Source organism: Cibotium barometz, chromosome 21 (genome assembly GCF_041138505.1).
Source record: "Cibotium barometz isolate CiBa-2024 chromosome 21, ASM4113850v1, whole genome shotgun sequence".
Lineage (NCBI taxonomy): Eukaryota > Viridiplantae > Streptophyta > Polypodiopsida > Cyatheales > Cibotiaceae > Cibotium > Cibotium barometz.
The window spans coordinates 36,275,689-36,290,365 of NC_141066.1; positions in this window are offsets into that span (position 1 = coordinate 36,275,689).

Here is a 14,677-nt window from a genome sequence, read left to right on the forward strand (position 1 = left end):
TTCTTACTCCTGTATACCTCAAAGGCAGGGGAGGAATCTTACAATCCTTTAGGAATTACACATCCGAGACCCATGTTTGTCTAAGATGGGTTCAAAATCTTGGATGATTGTCCTAGTCTAAAGCATCCAATGGATGACATTCACATGTCAACTATTCAAATCTTAATGGAGTTATAATCTTAATAATTTATAATATACAAATTAATGCGATATCCTAAAAATTTCTCTAAACAAAGTTTCGGTCTATGTTCTAGTCATTCAGTCTCTCACTAGTTTCTTTATTTGATCACCCTATGTTTCCCTCACAAAAGGTTTTCTCCCCAATCTAATTTCTCAAATTTATTGTACAAATATCTTGCGTGTGCACCCCCAAGATACAAGCACAATTTCATATGATGATTGTCTCAACATGTGAGGATATTCAAATCACTTCTATGGCCAGTAGAGATGATTGATTCGTCCTTATATGATAAACAATCACTTGTTTTAATCCCTTGACAGTTAACCTTTGAAAAACAAATCCTAGGAACTAAGATCCGCTCTGATACCACTTGTAAGGTTCCCCCCCTTCCACAAATAGGGAAAACACTTAAGATAGTCCACTAAGTCTTATCTTGGAGAAAATTTCCTATTCATCGACACCTTGACCATGCAGAGATTCAAGGATACGATTCATAGGTAAGACCTAGTTCTATCCCGCAGGGAAAGCGTGATCTTCTAAACAAATGGGGGAAACGCTTAAGATAGTCCGCTAAGTCTTATCTTAGAGAAAATTTCCTACTCATCGACACCTTGACCATACAGAGATTCAAGGATACGATTCATAGGTAAGACCTAGTTCTATCCCGTAGGGGGAGCGTGGTCTTCTAAAAATCGAATCACCCATAGGGTAATTGATCATAATTTGGGCAACTACTAGTCTTGATTCCTAGAGACAACGCTTTTTTCCTCATCCATGCAAGGCACAGCCGTTGGCCTAGTCTTCTAGAATAGAATTGCTCGAAAACCTATTTATCTAACGTAGGGCTTTCACTTAATATGTTGGAAAGCTACCCGACTAATCGGGTCCACCCGTCCGTAGGATGGTGCCGTCGGGGCATTCCATCCTCCCACTTTCCACCCTACTCACGCGTCAATTTGTTTTCTAATTAATCCTACCACACTGTTTGACATAAACAAACATGTTCCTTAATTAAGGCTCTTTTCACAAGGTTTATTAAAACAGCCTTTGCCTTTTTCCACAATACAATAATGCCAAAGATAAGATTTATAAAAACAAAGTTTAAACATGAATCAATTTCATACAAGCCAAACCGGCTCTCTTATTCTTTTCCTTTATACCGCTGATGATCTAGAATTCGGCCTTCCAGCCTCCATATGCTGGGCAAAACCCTACGGGACCATACACCTCATCGTCGGCCCCGCTGGCGAGGACTCAAGCCGGCCTGTCGCCCTCTCAGGCTCCATCGCTCGATCCTCCCGCCCCTCAGAGGGATGTCTGCGCACTAGGGTGGGCTAATTCACCGCACTAGCCTGGGCCCTCAGAACTAGGCAGCATCATCACAATCACTTGCCTCAATCGGCAAACCTCATTCTCCCAATGGTATGAGGGATACCATGGGCCAACTTCGGGCCTTACTAACGTCTCCGCCGTCCGGCTATACAAGCACAAGAACGGGGCAGCGTCAAGGCAGGGAGAAGTTATACCTGTACCTTAATTTAACCAAGATAGCAATCCATTTATTCAACTAAACCATAAGACTACAATCCATGTTACTTTCTTAAGAAAACAATCCTTTTCTCACACAGATTTTAGCATTTCAACTTGAGATTGCGATAAGACATTCTTTATTAAGGCATATGCTGTTATTTAAAAGAATACAAACTTTAAATGGTAAATCAATCAAATAGATCACTGTAACAATCAATAGAGAAGCCGGGGCCATACCTCAACCCCTAAGAATGATATATAATTGAAAAACAAAATATGTATATACCTTATAGAAATTTGTCGTTTATCGTTGCCTTTGCTCGTTAACAAGAGCTTTAGAACTTGACATATGAGAATAGAGTCTTCTAATACCTTGTCTTACGATTGAAATCATCCAATCATCTCCAAGCTTTATCTCCTCTTCCTCATACTGTGACTCTTCTCTCTTTCTAAGATCTATGGTGGCAAAATAGCCTTCTCTTACAGGGCTATGGCATACTATTCTTTCTCTAAAAGAAAAGCTATGGAGTTTTGGTCTCTTCCTCTAAAAGACTATAGCAATCTAAGCTTCTTTTTTGATATATTAGATAAGAATGAAGGGATATATGCATCTCAAACTCTAGGATTACCTTGAGGCTACTTGCTGTCTTCTCACAGTTTTCTCTATGTAGAAACCCTGACAGAAACAGCAAACTGTTTCGGCCATAACTCTCTGATAAAAACTCAGAATATGGTCATGTAACCAGTCAAAAGAACGGGAAGGCATCTGGTCTACAAGCCAACGCGAGCAGAATAGGAAAAAACGTCTGTATATAGCCGCAAACGCACCATCTTTAGAAACGCATTGTTTTTTCACATTTTTAGTATGCATGGACTCTAAATGTATAAAAGTACTCTAAATATGACCTCTTATCACCTAAAATCGAAATTCTATTTTTGGGGATACTTATCTCTTAATAGAACTATTCTTATATGCTTATTTCTTTTAGGATTTTTGGAGCTAATATTTTTATTCTAACGCTTTTCTAATGTTTCTAGCCTTATTGTCTCACTCTTTCTAATTACACTCTCTTTTCTTATTGAAATTTATATTAAAAGAGACACATACATACATGGCTTGGGAGGGACGTTACAATCTCCCCTACTTAAAAGATTCGAGATGTCCTCATCTCGCGAGCCAGGGTAGTATCTAGGTAAATCCTCCTGTCTCTTTAAAAGTGGTGTCCCCACTAGGTAAAAATCTTCTTTTATCTAAATATTGTTCTTAAAGATTCGTTTATTTCATGTGTTGGCTCGTTTTGTTGTGCCTCCAAAAGATCTTTATTATTCTAATTTCACGTATCCATATACCTCTCATATGGTATGAACCTTCGAATTCCTTATTCTATACCCCCATATAATATGGTACTTAACAAATTTTCATGGAAAAATGTAAGGGAATCAATCCTTTACGCAATCTAACCTATGATAGCAATTTCATAATCTTAGTATCATCTTGTAGAATACCTCTATTCATCATGCACATTACTTCACATAAATCTTGCACCAATCCTCTTCTATTTAATCATGGAAATACTTGTTGAATTCGGTTATCTTTAACCCTGCTATCCCTATTTCTTGACCTAATTTTTGCTCTAGCTCATGATTCCTTGTAGCCAAGAGTGGACTTGACGTTCCTCTTGAATTAGGGAACCTCTTCTTGATTAACATGGAAGGACTCATGTCCTTTCTCGACACTTTCTATATAAAAACTTTATCATAGTCTCTGGCTATAACTATGGCTTCTGAAATAGAGGATAGTTTTACATTCTTGATGAGGTTATTCAAAGTTAGATCAAGCTTCCAAATGAATCGATGGAGAAGAGTTACCTCATCCATCTCTAGAGCAAATCGGAGAAGTTTTTTTTTGGTGGTATTCTTTTAGGATCTTCCCTTCTTGGGTTAGCTCCAAAAATTTATTCATTTTATCCTCTCGAAATCCTGGAGGACAAAACCTTTCACGAAGGTGTACTTTCATGGCATCTCATATAACTGATTCTAGTTCCAGTGGTTAGATTGACAACAGGGCTTCCAACTAATTCGGCATTTCTTACAATTTTTAGACGAGCAAGGGTGAACTTGCTTCCTTCATTATATCCATTAAAAGTTCAAAACTATCAAATACTTATCATAGCGCCACATCTAAGGCACTCTGGATTAATATATCTGAGATCTTCATTTTTTAAAGAATTACACATCTGGTGCCTTGGGATTGACACATCCAAAGATTATCAGGATTGTCATATCTGAGATGATTAGTTTTTTGAAAATTACACACCTAGTATCTAGGGATTAACACATCTAAGAGCATGATCCTTTGGAAATTACACATCCGAAGTTAGACCCATGTTTGTCTGAGATGGGTTCAAGATCTTGGATAATCGTCCTAGTGTAAAGTATCGAATGGATGGCATTCACACGTTAACTGTTCAAATCTTAATGGAGTTACAATCTTAATAATTTATAATATGCAAGTTAATGAGATATATCGTGAAAATTTCTCTAAACAATTTCGGTCTATCCTTCTAGTCATTCAGTCTCTCACTAGTTTCTTTATTTGATCACCCTATGATTCCCTCACAAAAGGTTTTCTCCCCAATCTAATTTCTCAAATTTATTGTACAAATATCTTGCGTGTGCACCCCCAAGATACAAGCACAATTTCATAAGATGATTGTCTCAACATGTGAGGATATTCAAATCACTTCTATGGCCAGTAGAGATGATTGATTCGTCCTCATATGATAAACAATCACTTGTTTTAATCCCTTGACAGTTAACCTTTGAAAAACAATTCCTAGGAACTAAGATCGGCTCTGATACCACTTGTAAGGTTCCCCCTTCCACAAATGGGGGAAACGCTTAAGATAGTCCGCTAAGTCTTATCTTAGAGAAAATTTCCTACTCATCGACACCTTGACCATACAGAGATTCAAGGATACGATTCATAGGTAAGACCTAGTTCTATCCCGTAGGGGGAGCGTGGTCTTCTAAAAATCGAATCACCCATAGGGTAATTGATCATAATTTGGGCAACTACTAGTCTTGATTCCTAGAGACAACGCTTTTTTCCTCATCCATGCAAGGCACAGCCGTTGGCCTAGTCTTCTAGAATAGAATTGCTCGAGAACCTATTTATCTAACGTAGGGCTTTCACTTAATATGTTGGAAAGCTACCCGACTAATCGGGTCCACCCGTCCGTAGGATGGTGCCGTCGGGGCATTCCATCCTCCCACTTTCCACCCTACTTACGCGTCAATTTGTTTTCTAATTAATCCTACCACACTGTTTGACATAAACAAACATGTTCCTTAATTAAGGCTCTTTTCACAAGGTTTATTAAAACAGCCTTTGCCTTTTTCCACAATACAATAATGCCAAAGATAAGATTTATAAAAACAAAGTTTAAACATGAATCAATTTCATACAAGCCAAACCGGCTCTCTTATTCTTTTCCTTTATACCGCCGATGATCTAGAATTCGGCCTTCCAGCCTCCACATGCTGGGCAAAACCCTACGGGACCATACACCTCAGCGTCGGCCGCTGGCGAGGACTCAAGCCGGCTTGTCGCCCTCTCAGGCTCCATCGCTCGATCCTCCCGCCCCTCAGAGGGATGTCTGCGCACTAGGGTGGGCTAATTCACCGCACTAGCCTGGGCCCTCAGAACTAGGCAGCATCATCACAATCACTTGCCTCAATCGGCAAACCTCATTCTCCCAATGGTATGAGGGATACCATGGGCCAACTCCGGGCCTTACTAACGTCTCCGCCGTCCGGCTATACAAGCACAAGAACGGGGCAGCGTCAAGGCAGGGAGAAGTTATACCTGTACCTTAATTTAACCAAGATAGCAATCCATTTATTCAACTAAACCATAAGACTACAATCCATGTTACTTTCTTAAGAAAACAATCCTTTTCTCACACAGATTTTAGCATTTCAACTTGAGATTGCGATAAGACATTCTTTATTAAGGCATATGCTGTTATTTAAAAGAATACAAACTTTAAATGGTAAATCAATCAAATCGATCACTGTAACAATCAATAGAGAAGCCGGGGCCATACCTCAACCCCTAAGAATGATATATAATTGAAAAACAAAATATGCATATACCTTATAGAAATTTGTCGTTTATCGTTGCCTTTGCTCGTTAACAAGAGCTTTAGAACTTGACATATGAGAATAGAGTCTTCTAATACCTTGTCTTACGATTGAAATCATCCAATCATCTCCAAGATTTATCTCCTCTTCCTCATACTGTGACTCTTCTCTCTTTCTAAGATCTATGGTGGCAAAATAGCCTTCTCTTACAGGGCTATGGCATACTATTCTTTCTCTAAAAGAAAAGCTATGGAGTTTTGGTCTCTTCCTCTAAAAGACTATAGCAATCTAAGCTTCTTTTCTGATATATTAGATAAGAATGAAGGGATATATGCATCTCAAACTCTAGGATTACCTTAAGGCTACTTGCTGTCTTCTCACAGTTTTCTCTATGTAGAAACCCTGACAGAAACAGCAAACTGTTTCGGCCATAACTCTCTGATAAAAACTCAGAATATGGTCATGTAGCCAGTCAAAAGAACGGGAAGGCATCTGGTCTACAAGCCAACGCGGGCAGAATAGGCAAAAACGTCTGTATATAGCCGCAAACGCACCATCTTTAGAAACGCATTGTTTTTCCACATTTTTAGTATGCATGGACTCTAAATGTATAAAAGTACTCTAAATATGACCTCTTATCACCTAAAATCGAAATTCTATTTTTGGGGATACTTATCTCTTAATAGAACTATTCTTATGTGCTTATTTCTTTTAGGATTTTTGGAGCTAATATTTTTATTCTAACACTTTTCTAATGTTTCTAGCCTTATTGTCTCACTCTTTCTAATTACACTCTCTTTTCTTATTGAAATTTATATTAAAAGAGACACATACATACATGGCTTGGGAGGGACGTTACATCAATGAAAGTGACATAGTACCTGCAGCCTCCCATAGATACGGTCTTCGTAGGACCCCATACATCTGAATGCACAACATCTAGTGCATTTCTGCTCACATATCTGTTACGTGGAAACACATGCTTTGTTTGCTTCCCAAATTGGCATGCTTCACATATTTTCTGCATACCTTCCACTTTAAATTTTGGCAGCCCTGTCACAATTCCTTTTGTCTGCATAGACCTCAATCTCTGCACATTTACATGTCCAATTCTTTTATGCCATATGTCTGTGTCTGCAACAACTCCTGAACCATTTGCAAACATCGCAGCACTCATTTCAGGCATGTCTACATTCAACGTAAACATTCTGCCCACTCTGTTGCCTTTTGCAACCAACCTGCACTTGTCTTTGAAATCTTCAACATAACACCCATCAGGGTTAAACTGAACCTGCAAACCCTGCTCAATCATCTGGCCAACTGAAACCAGATTCTTTGTTATGTTCGGTACATGAAGTACATCTGCAAGGTACTTCACTTTGCCATCCTGCATAGACAATGGCACATCTCCAACGTGGGCAATTGGATGAGCAGTGTCATCCCCTGTTTCCACAAAACCTGGTCTTTCCGGGTTTTTCATCTCCTTGAACCACTCCCCATGACTCGTCATGTGGTTCGAAGCGCCTGAATCCACATACCATACATTATCTTTTTGTGCTGCATCAACATTTTCAGACATGGCATTCACAACATGCTGCATAACAAATAACCTTTCATTATCCTCATTATTTCTACTTGAGGATGCATAGTTGTTTTGCTGCACTTTCCCATTTTGCATGTCAGCCTGCTTCTTATAACATTCTGACTGCACATGTCCAGGCTTACCACAATAATAGCATTCACGTGTATCATTATATTGCCTTTGCCAATTTCCACGGCCTCTTTGACTCCCCCTGCCTCTGAATTTGCCTCTTCCACCTGCGTGTTGTTGTTGTTGTTGATTCTGGGACTGTTGTTGTTGCTGCTGCTGCTGGCCATAATTCTGATTACCTGTTCGGCCACCTCCTTGACCGCGTCCACCACGGCCTCCTCTACCTCGTCCTCTTCCTGAACTCGTGTAGAAAGCCTGTTGCTCTGAACTGTTTTTACTTTGTGAAGACTGTTGGTCTTCACCCAAGTTCTTCTCTTCGATAATCAGCATAGACACCAAATCTATAAAGTTGGGAATGTTTTCCCGAGTCTGAATAGACGTCTTGAACGCCTTGTATTGTGGCCCGAGACCACGTAGACAGACTTCCACCTTGTCATCATCATCTACTGACACACCAATAGATGCAAGGGATTCCACAATACCCTTTATCTTCAGCGCATAGTCATTCACAGACATGCTCTTTTTCTCCACAGTGTGAAGTTCATTCTTCAACTGTATCTTACGTGCCTTGGTATTTGTTTCATAGAGCTTTACCAAGGTGTCCCACGCCTCCTTGGGGGACTTGGCATCCTGAATGTGCCCAATCATGGTGTCCTGTATACTAATGGAAAGCCAATACATAACCTTCCTGGCTCCTTGGTTCCAATCTTTAAACTCTTTCACATCTGCAGTAGTCGGATTTATATCCGGTATCTCCGGTGCCTCTTCATGTTCACCTTCTATGTAGTCCCAATAGCCTTTTCCCATCAGGAAATTCGTTAACCTGAACCTCCAAGCATGGAAGTTATTCTTATCCAGCTTCTCTGCCACAATCTGTGTTATGCCATCATTAGACATCTTGCCAAACACACAATTTTACCAGAACCTGCACTCTGGTTTTTCTGCACAAATGCTGTATTTTCTGCACAGCGGTACTGCAGTACTCTCAAATGTCACAACCAGTGACTTCAATGCACATACATACACCCAATGGCAACTGTAGACCTCTTGCAGCACCCACAGTGTCTGCACAGTCAATCTGTCTTCCTGCAGTTCTTAAAACAGAGTTCTGCAGAGAATCGATGACTTACCGCAGTGCTCGAAATCGCCTGCTTTCTGAAAAACGGAGGTCCAGACGCGCCCGAAACGCGTTTTCGGCCCGAAAATTTTAGTCCGAAGGACTGTATAGTTGCCCTATAGCTTCACTCCCGCGAAGAAAGCTCCTCAATCGGATATCGTTTGTCGGTGCCTCCCGTAGAGCTCCCGACAAGGGTGTAGTCACCAACACAATAGGGAAGAGTAGTTGAAGCTCTTACCCTCGTACCGCTTCCTGTGGTTCTCTTGCTTGCAGCTCAGCCCTTAGCACGAACCAAGCTCTGATACCATGAAAAGATGCAGGGGGGAAGAGAGCTTGAGCTCTTGCAAGCACACACACACACTCACAAAACCCTAATAGAGAACACACAAGGTGAGAGGCTGAAAATCTTCTTCTTCTCTACTCAACACTCAACACACCATATACAAGAATAAGAGTACACACAATATGAAAGGTACTCAACCAAATACATACACGGGTTCTCTATAGTGTGAACCCGACTAAATGAGCTGGCGCTATAACTATGCCAGTCTCTAGAGTGGCTGTCACACAGCCTGTCATCCCACTGGCCGCATATCACCCAAGATCTCACCAACCATGCCAGTGGTGTAAGTGCGGGGCCTATCCCCCAGGCAGGTCATCAGTGTCCACCGCCTCACTAGAGCTCGATATCTCAGCAAGCCGTTGATCCTTTTTCCATAGAACAATTTTTGTCCGAGATTTACTTCATCTATCGAACTAAACAGAAATTGAGTCTCAATTTATGGATCCATCAGTCCAGCCTAACCCCATCTAGTCCCATGGGTTAGTAGCCAACCGCCCAACCATTGTAGTGATGGGATCCAATTAGGAATTTGGTTAGGTTTTATCCCGGGTACCAGGGAAAAGAGTTCCCAGACCCCCTAGCCGAAAGTTCATGCAAACATAAAATTAGTCACACCACCACACCCAATATGAAATTGCCTTTTTCTCAGCATCAGCTAACTTTGAAACAATCCTTTAATGAAACCATTATGTCACTGGTGACAATCCTCAAAATATCTGGTTGAATCCATATTTCCAATCATTCAATCATGGGTGTACTTATGGCATCATTGGCAACCAGAACGCTCACCACCTGTTCACTTAGGGGCCTTTTTAATAGTTCCTAGCTCATAGTACCCGATAATATTTTTGCATATAAAAATCAAGATGGAATCCTCGTTGAAGATCAGCAAGATCAATCAACAGATCCATATAAGAGAGCCATGGACTCATCCGTTGAGGACCAGAGGTCAATCAACCAGATCCATGCTCGGTTTCAGAAAATAACTCTTACTCCTTATTCCTATATCTTCCACGACGCACGTGTGGGTATCTTTGGCGACCCAGAGCCCGAGCACCGTATGGTCAGCACCCTCTAGGATCCTTCGCAGGTCACCTAACGCTTCACTCATAGGCCGCTTCCTTGGTCCCTCATCCACCGTACCGGAACCTCACCATTTAAACCGAACCGAGGCTGGTCAAGACCTCGGCCGACCTTGCTACGCGAGACGTCCTCCATTGACTCTCCGTCTCAGCAATTGCAACTTTATCAGTTAGGTCTCCACGACCTTAATCACAAGATGGTCAAAATTCTTCCCCAGCATTCTTGACATAAAACAGTCATTTACAAACAGGTCACAAATACAGTTTCTATATTGAACTCTCATCTTTCCACATTATTCCACATCAATCCATATTACTTAATCCAATTCCAAATCATATGTGTGTCCATTCTTGACCAGATACATCATTTTCCATCCCATCACATCAGATTCATTCACTTCACATAACATCCATTCCTATCTTTCTTAATTTACATTACATCTCATCACATCCATTTCTCATTATATCTCATTCGTTCAGATCTTATATTATTCATTCACATTCTGATTCACATGACATCTCATCTCATCCATTCGCTCATATTGACTTCATATCCATTCACATTCATACTTGCATTCATTATTCCACACACACATCCACATTCGTACATCCACATTCACATCTACATCCATACATCCATTTTCACATCCACATTCATACATCCACATCCACATCCACATCCACATCCACATCCACATCCACATCCACATTCATACATCCACATCCACATCTACATTCATACATCCACATTCACATTCACATCCATACATCCATACCCACATTCCACATTCATACATCCATATCCACATTCCACATTCATACATCACATCCACATTCACATTCACATCCATACATCCATATCCACATTCCACATCCTCATTCACATTCACATACATCCACATCCACATTCCATATCTACATCCATATCCCCATTCATACATCCACATTCACATTCACATACATCCACATTCACATCCATGTATCCATATCCACATTCCACATTCACATCCATATATCCATATCCACATTCCACATCCTCATTCACATTCACATACATCCACATCCACATTCCGTATCTACATCCACATCCACATTCACACATCCACATTCACATTCACATACATCCATCTCCATCTATTCACATACATCCACATTCACATACATACATCTCCATCTATTCCTCATTCATTTTTATCTATTTGATTCGTTTCTCATCCTCATATCTATTTATATCTATTTACAGAATACAAGAGAATTCTTTTTTTTATATAAGATTTCCTTATGCATCTATTTATGCATAAATTCCATTTTAAGGAGACTAACACTTTTGAAATAAAAATCAATCTTTTATGCATCTTCCTATGCATAAATTCATTTTAAATGAGAATGACACTTTTGAATTAAAAATCAATCTTTTACGCATCTTCCTATACATAAAATCAAAATTGACGAAAATAACTCTTTTGAACTAAAAATAGATTTCTTTATGCATCTTTCTATAAAATCAAAATTGATGAGAATAACTCTTTTGGGTAAAATAAATTCTTTATGTATCTTTCCAGGCATAAATCCAATTTAGTAGGAATTACACTTTTAGAATAAAAGAATTTTTCTTATGCATCCTATTTATGCATAAAATCATTTATGATAAAAATCACACTTTTAATATAAAAAAATATCTTTTATGCATATGTTTATGCATACAATTATTTATGATGAAAATCATTCTTTTAATATATAAAAAATATCTTTTATGCATATGATTATGCATACAATCATTTATGATGAAAATCACTCTTTTAATATAAAAGAATTTCTTCTATGCATCTAATTTATGCATAAAATCATTTATGATGAAAGTAACACTTTTATAATCTTTTATGCATACTTCTATGCATGAAAATCAAATATGATAAAAGTAACACTTTTATAATAAAATAATAATCTTTATGCATACCTCTATGCATGAAAATCAAATATGATAAAAGTAACACTTTTATAATAAAATAATAATCTTTTATACATACCTTTATGCATGAAAATCAAATATGATAAAAGTAACACTTTTACAATAAAATAATAATCTTTTATGCATACCTCTATGCATGGCAAGACTCTAAAGTGGCCAAGAGTTTACTCATTACCCAGCTCAAAATCAAGGTTTCCTACAGAGTGGCGAGATACTACTTCTTTCCCACTGGCTAACTCTACAATCATTCTTCTAAAAGCTATTTTTTGACCCAAGTTTAATTTTTGCAAACACATAGGAGAAAGAAATGAATGGGTACTACCACAATCAATCAAAAGCTGGAATGGCTTACCGTGATGAGTGGCTAGGGTTTGGATTACACCAAATTGTTTATTCGGACCTTGGTGTTCTACTACCACATGGACGGTGGCGTGCTCTTCTTCAACCATTTCCAAGGTCGGTTCTTCACTTATAATACAGGCGGTCCTAGCAATTGCTCCTCTGCCACGTCCACCGCCTCTTGCACCTTGGTGGAAAGGGGTTCCACGGCGTTGATTTCCGCTGCCACCTTAGGGAAATGATGTTACCATCTTGGGATAGTTGGCCCTAAAGTGTCCCGACTCATTGCATTCAAAACACAGAGGGCCTTCTCTAGAAGAAGCATCATACGAGCGCGGGACAAAAGAGTTTCTATGCCGCCCTCTGTTGTAGTAGGGGAAATTCTGTTGGGGTTTCTTGTAGGGTTGGTCTTTAGGATTTGCCTCAGGGTAAGATCTCTTTTGAGACTTATGTTTGTCAGTTCTCATTTCTTTCACAAGGGGCTTTGCTCGTATGAGAGCATCCTGTAATGTGCTTGGCCTCATTGCTTCAAGACGAGAATCTAAGGATTCATTTAACCCTTGGCAGAAACGAGCCACTTGCTACTGGGAAGTAGTCATAGCTAGGGCATACTTTCAAAGAGTGATAAATTTGAAATAGTAGTCCTCAAGAGTTAAGCTGCATTGCCTAAGACTAAAAAACTCATTCATCTTTATGGATTCATGGGATGGGGGAAGATATCTTTCCTTCACGGCTTGCTTGATGTCTTCCCATGTTTGAGAATGCTTGATGACTCCCTTATCACACGGCACCACTATTACCACCCCACCAGAGTTTAGCATCTCTGATGAGGCAAAACCGTGCAAGCATAGACTGATTTGCTACTCCAATACCGGGAGAAATAATCATCCATCGCTTCAATCCAGACTTTAGCATCCTTCTCAATCTTTGAATCTTCTCCTTTAAAGGAGGGAGGTTGCATTTGCTTGAGCAAGAGCTTCTTCTCCTGGATATTAGTGTAAAGCGCATTGGGAAGTGGAGGCTATTCGTCTTGGCCATCATTGTGAAAACAATTTTAAGATTATAAGATTCATACTTGCACAACACTTATTTTGGAGAGTAAAACATTGAAATCATTTTATTTCCAAATATTTACAAGGACGAGTTTTATTTTTACAAAGATTTGAGACTAATATAATTAGTCTTATTTGTCATCAAGGGAAATTCCTAAGCCTGACTATGACATAAGGGTAGAGCGGTCTTATTTGTCATCGAGGGAAATTCCTAAGCCTGACTATGACATAAGGGTAGAGCGGTCCACATAGGTGAAGTATGGGGGTTCTGCTGTAGTTTCTAAGACTCAAAAAACTGATGGTAAGGGTGGCAGACTCTGGATTGGGGTAGGTCCCAACACAGCTACTCTATCAGCAGGTAAGATCTGCATCACTCGGTCATACACCCAGCGATCCTGAGGTATGCGAATCCCATCTATAGTCATAGAGGTGTCGGCCCTAGGAGTACCGACGAACCAAAATAAACGGATCATCTTCAACTTTTCAATCCAATGAATCGGCTTTAGGTTGGTGGTAAGGTTCCCAATTTGATCCACTCCGATGAAGAATATCTCGGCCCGCGACTCCAAAAATCTCTACCCCATCCTCTTTTGATACGAGAGAAATGGGGGAGGGACATCTTCTCTAGTATCTACACCATGGTGTCACGAAACTCAAAATTTGAGAAGTGACTACTAGCAGTCTGCAAGATGCATTGGAAACTAGAAACTTCGAGTAGGCATCTTCCTCTTCCTACAATCATTCAAACATCACTTCAACTTATTTTTAGTAGGATGTTTTTATTAATTAGCATTCTATTAGGTAAAACATACATTGCAAAATAGCCCTTAAATGGCAAGTCCTAGGAGCTAAGATCAGCTTTGATACCAATTGTAAGGTTCCCCCCTTCCAAAATAGGGGAAACACTTAAGATAGTCCACTAAGTCTTAACTTGGAGAAAATTTCCTATTCAGCGACACCTTGACCATGCAGAGATTCAAGGATACAATGAGGATACAATTCATAGGTAAGACCTAGTCCTATCCCAAAGGGGGAGTGTGATCTTCTAAAAATCAAATCACTTATAGGGTAATTGATCATAAATTGGGCAACTACTAGTCTTGATTTCTAGAGGCAACGCTTTTTTTCTCATCCATGCAAGGCACAACCCCGCTGGCCTAGTCTTTTAGAATAGAATTGCCCGAGAACCTATTTATCTAGTGTAGGG